This window comes from Ursus americanus, unplaced genomic scaffold, assembly GCF_024610735.1.
Source record: "Ursus americanus isolate L20-20 unplaced genomic scaffold, mUrsAme1.1.p SCAF_45, whole genome shotgun sequence".
Taxonomy (NCBI): domain Eukaryota; kingdom Metazoa; phylum Chordata; class Mammalia; order Carnivora; family Ursidae; genus Ursus; species Ursus americanus.
This window is the reverse complement of record NW_028273627.1, coordinates 2,445,422-2,450,857: the sequence shown is the minus strand read 5'-3', so window position 1 is coordinate 2,450,857 and position 5,436 is coordinate 2,445,422.

The following is a 5,436-nucleotide window of genomic DNA, read 5'->3' as shown; positions in this document are numbered from 1 at the left end:
CCTTCTCCCGCCGGGAATGAGCGGCAGCGCCCCTAGTGGCCCAGGTGGTGGAGGGGCAACAGTGTTAGTCCGGCCCTGGGGCACTGGGGTCCCCAATCCCCAGCGTTGCATCCCCGGGCACCTTGTCAGGGGCCTCTCAGGGAGGGACCTAGGGTTAGGGTTAGCAAGCAGGATGCCGGCAGGCCCAAAATGCCGGCTGTGCGGCGAGTGGAGGGGCGGGCGGAGTGAGGGCGCTGGCGAGCAGGAGCCTGGGCCCAAACATTTTGGCGCCTGGGGCCTTCCAAGGTCGCTGGGGGCTCAGAGGGCCCTGCCCGTTCTGCCGCCCTGATGACAGGCGGCGCCAATAACGGCCCGGGTGGCGGTGGGGCGGAGGGTGAGTCCAGCGCTGGGGCTCGGGTCCCCAATTCCAAGCGTTGGGGCGCCAGGCCCCTTGCGAGGGGCCCTTAAGGAGCACCCCTAGAGTTAGGGTTAGCCCCCAGGAGGCCTGCAAGCCCGATCTGCTGCATGTGCAGCGAGCGGAGGGGCAGGCTGAGCTGAGGGCGTTGAGGAGTGGGAGCGGGGGCCCAAGAGTTTGGCGCGGGGGCCTTCGAAATGCGCCAGGGGCTCGGTGTGCCCTGCACATTCTCCCGCCCTGAATGACCAGCGGCGCTAATAAAGGCCCGGGTGGCGGTGGGGCGGAGGGTGAGTCCAGCGCTGGGGCGGTGGTCCCCAATCCCTGGTACTGCGGTGCCAGGCCCCTGGGAGGAGCCCCTTGGGGGCTGACCTAGGGTTAGGATTAGCCCCGAGGAGGCCGGCGGCAGGATCCGTGGGCGGTGTGGCGAGGGGGGGGGGCGAGCCGAGGGGAGGGCGCTGGTGAGTGGGAGCGTGGGCCCAAGTGTTTTGGCGCAGGCGGCCTTCGAACCTCGCCAGGGGCTCGGAGGGCCCTACCCGTTCTCGAGCCTGAATGACTGGCGGCGCCCCTAGCGGCCCGGGTGGCGGGGCGCTGCAGGGTGAGTCCAGCGCTGGGGTTCGGAGGTTCCCAATCCCCAGCGTTGGGGCGCCAAGCCCCTTGGATGGGCCCTTCCGGGACCGACCTAGGGTTAGGATTAGCCTCCAGGAGTAGGGCAGGTCCGATACGCCTGCTGTGTTTCGAGCGGAGGCGCGGGTTGAGGTGAGGGCGCTGACTAGTGAGAGCCTCGGCCCAAGTGCTTTGGGGAGCGGGTGCATCGAGGGTCCGGGGGTGGGGGGCTGGGAGGGCCCTGTATGTTCTCCTGCTGTGAATGAGCGGCAGCGCCCCTAGTGGCCCAGGTGGTGGAGGGGCAGCAGTGTTAGTTTGGCCCTGGGTCTCAGGGGTCCCCAATCCCCAGCGTTGCAGGCCCAGGCCCCTTGTGATGGGCCTCTCGGGGACTGACCTAGGGTTAGGGTTAGCAAGCAGGATGCCGGCAGGCCCGAAATGCCGGCTGTGCTGTGAGTTCAGGGGCGGGCGGAGAGAGGGCGCTGGCGAGCAGAAGCCTGGGCCCAAACATTTTGGCGCGGGGGCCTTCGAAGGTGGCTGGGGGCTCAGAGGGCCCTGCCCGTTCTCCCCCCCTGAATAACCGGCGGGCCCCCTAACGGCCCAGGGGTGGGGGGCTGCAGGGTGAATCCGGCGCTGGGTCTCGGGTCCCCAATCCCTGGCGTTGGGGCGCCAAGCACCTTCGGATGGACCCCTGGGGGACCCACCTTGGGTTAGGCTTAGCCCCCAGGAGGCCATCAGGCCCAATCCCCTGGCTGTGTAGCGCGCATTGCGGTGGGCCAGGGGAGGGAGCTGGCGAGCAAGACCATGGGCCCACAGGTTTTGGCCCTGGGGCGGCCTTGGAAGGTCGTCTGGGGCTTGTAGGACCCTGCCCCTTCTCCCGCCTGAATGACCGGCGGCGCTCCTAGCGGCCCGGGTGGCGGGTGGCTGCAGGGTGAGTCCGGCCCTGGGGCTAGGACGTCCAGGATCCCGGGCATGGATCCTGGAGCCCACCTAGAGTTAGGGTTAGCCCCCAGGAGGCCTGCAAGCCCGATCTGCTGGATGTGCAGCGAGCGGAGGGGCAGGCCGAGCTGAGGGCGTTGAGGAGTGGGAGCGGGGGCCCAAGAGTTTGGCGCGGGGGCCTTCAAAATGCGCCAGGGGCTCGGTGTGCCCTGCACATTCTCCCGCCCTGAATGACCAGCGGCGCCAATAAAGGCCCGGGTGGCGGTGGGGCAGAGGGTGAGTCCAGCGCTGGGGCGGGGGTCCCCAATCCCTGGCATTGCGGTGCCAGGCCTCTTGGGAGGAGCCCCTTGTGGGCCGACCTAGGGTTAGGATTAGCCCCGAGGAGGCCGGCAGGCAGGATCCATGGGCGGTGTGGCGAGGGGGGGGGAGCGAGACGAGGGGAGGGCGCTGGTGAGTGGGAGCGTGGGCCCAAGTGTTTTGGCGCAGGCGGCCTTCGAAGCTCGCCAGGGGCTCGGAGGGCCCTACCCGTTCTCGAGCCTGAATGACTGGCGGCGCCCCTAGCGGCCCGGGTGGCGGGGCGCTGCAGGGTGAGTCCAGCGCTGGGGTTCGGAGGTTCCCAATCCCCAGCGTTGGGGCGCCAAGCCCCTTGGATGGGCCCTTCGGGGACCGACCTAGGGTTAGGATTAGCCTCCAGGAGTAAGGCAGGTCCGATCCGCCTGCTGTGTTTCGAGCGGAGGGGCGGGTTGAGGTGAGGGCGCTGACTATTGAGAGCGTGGGCCCAAGCGCTTTGGGGAGCGGGTGCATCGAGGGTCCGGGGGTGGGTGGCTGGGAGGGCCCTGTATGTTCTCCTGCCGTGAATGAGCGGCAGCGCCCCTAGTGGCCCAGGTGGTGGAGGGGCAGCAGTGTTAGTTTGGCCCTGGGTCTCAGGGGTCCCCAATCCCCAGCGTTGCAGCCCCAGGCCCCTTGTGATGGGCCTCTCGGGGACTGACCTAGGGTTAGGGTTAGCAAGCAGGATGCCGGCAGGCCCGAAATGCCGGCTGTGCTGTGAGTGGAGGGGCGGGCGGAGTGAGGGCGCTGGCGAGCAGAAGCCTGTGCCCAAACATTTTGGCGCGGGGGCCTTCGAAGGTGGCTGGGGGGCTCAGAGGGCCCTGCCCGTTCTCCCCCCCTGAATAACCGGCGGGCCCCCTAGCGGCCCAGGGGTGGGGGGCTGCAGGGTGAATCCGGCGCTGGGTCTCGGGTCCCCAATCCCTGGCGTTGGGGCGCGAAGCACATTCGGATGGGCCCCTGGGGGACCCACCTTGGGTTAGGCTTAGCCCCCAGGAGGCCATCAGGCCCAATCCCCTGGCTGTGTAGCGCGCATTGCGGCGGGCCAGGGGAGGGAGCTGGCGAGCGGGGACCGTGGGCCCACAGGTTTTGGCGCTGGGGCAGCCTTCGAAGGTCGTCAGGGGCTTGTAGGACCGTGCCCCTTCTCCCGCCTGAATGACCGGCGGCGCTCCTAGCGGCCCGCGTGGCGGGTGGCTGCAGGGTGAGTCCGGCCCTGGGGCTAGGACGTCCAGGATCCCGGGCATGGCGGCGCAAGGCCCCTTGGGAGGGGCTCCTCGGGAACCGACCTAGCGTTAGGGTTAGCCCCCAGGAGGCCGGCAGGTCCGATCCGGCTGCTGTGTTTCGAGCGGAGGGGCGGGGTGAGGTGAGGGCGCTGACTAGTGGGAACGTGGGCCCAAGCGCTTTGGGGCAGGGGGCCATGGAATGTGGAAGGGGGCTTGGAGGGCCCTGCCCCTTCTCCCGCCGGGAATGAGCAGCAGTGCCCCTAGTGGCCCAGGTGGTGGAGGGGCAACAGTGTTAATCCGGCCCTGGGGCACTGGGGTCCCCAATCCCCAGCGTTGCATCCCCGGGCCCCTTGTCAGGGACCTCTCGGGGACGGACCTAGTGTTAGGGTTAGCAAGCAGGATGCCGGCAGGCCCAAAATGCCGGCTGTGCGGCGAGTGGAGGGGCGGGCGGAGTGAGGGCGCTGGCGAGCAGGAGCCTGGGCCCAAGCAGTTTGGCGCCTGGGGCCTTCCAAGGTCGCTGGGGGCTCAGAGGGCCCTGCCCTTTCTGCCGCCCTGATGACAGGCGGCGCCAATAACGGCCCGGGTGGCGGTGGGGCGGAGGGTGAGTCCAGCGCTGGGGCTCGGGTCCCCAATCCCAAGCGTTGGGGCGCCAGGCCCCTTGCGAGGGGCCCCTAAGGAGCCCACCTAGAGTTAGGGTTAGCCCCCAGGAGGCCTGCAAGCCCGATCTGCTGGATGTGCAGCGAGCGGAGGGGCAGGCCGAGCTGAGGGCGTTGAGGAGTGGGAGCGGGGGCCCAAGAGTTTGGCGCGGGGGCCTTCAAAATGCGCCAGGGGCTCGGTGTGCCCTGCACATTCTCCCGCCCTGAATGACCAGCGGCGCCAATAAAGGCCCGGGTGGCGGTGGGGCAGAGGGTGAGTCCAGCGCTGGGGCGGGGGTCCCCAATCCCTGGCATTGCGGTGCCAGGCCTCTTGGGAGGAGCCCCTTGTGGGCCGACCTAGGGTTAGGATTAGCCCCGAGGAGGCCGGCAGGCAGGATCCATGGGCGGTGTGGCGAGGGGGGGGAGCGAGACGAGGGGAGGGCGCTGGTGAGTGGGAGCGTGGGCCCAAGTGTTTTGGCGCAGGCGGCCTTCGAAGCTCGCCAGGGGCTCGGAGGGCCCTACCCGTTCTCGAGCCTGAATGACTGGCGGCGCCCCTAGCGGCCCGGGTGGCGGGGATCTGCAGGGAGAGTCCAGCGCTGGGGTTCGGAGGTTCCCAATCCCCAGCGTTGGGGCGCCAAGCCCCTTGGATGGGCCCTTCGGGGACCGACCTAGGGTTAGGATTAGCCTCCAGGAGTAGGGCAGGTCCGATCCGCCTGCTGTGTTTCGAGCGGAGGGGCGGGTTGAGATGAGGGCGCTGACTAGTGAGAGCGTGGGCCCAAGCGCTTTGGGGAGCGGGGGCATCGAGGGTCCGGGGGTGGGGGGCTGGGAGGGCCCTGTATGTTCTCCTGCCGTGAATGAGCGGCAGCGCCCCTAGTGGCCCAGGTGGTGGAGGGGCAGCAGTGTTAGTTTGGCCCTGGGTCTCAGGGGTCCCCAATCCCCAGCGTTGCAGGCCCAGGCCCCTTGTGATGGGCCTCTCGGGGACTGACCTAGGGTTAGGGTTAGCAAGCAGGATGCCGGCAGGCCCGAAATGCCGGCTGTGCTGTGAGTGGAGGGGCGGGCGGAGTGAGGGCGCTGGCGAGCAGAAGCCTGGGCCCAAACATTTTGGCGCGGGGGCCTTCGAAGGTCGCTGGGGGCTCAGAGGGCCCTGCCCGTTCTCCCCCCCTGAATAACCGGCGGGCCCCCTAGCCGCCCAGGGGTGGGGGGCTGCAGGGTGAATCCGGCGCTGGGTCTCGGGTCCCCAATCCCTGGCGTTGGGGCGCCAAGCACCTTCGGATGGGCCCCTGGGGGACCCACCTTGGGTTAGGCTTAGCCCCCAGGAGGC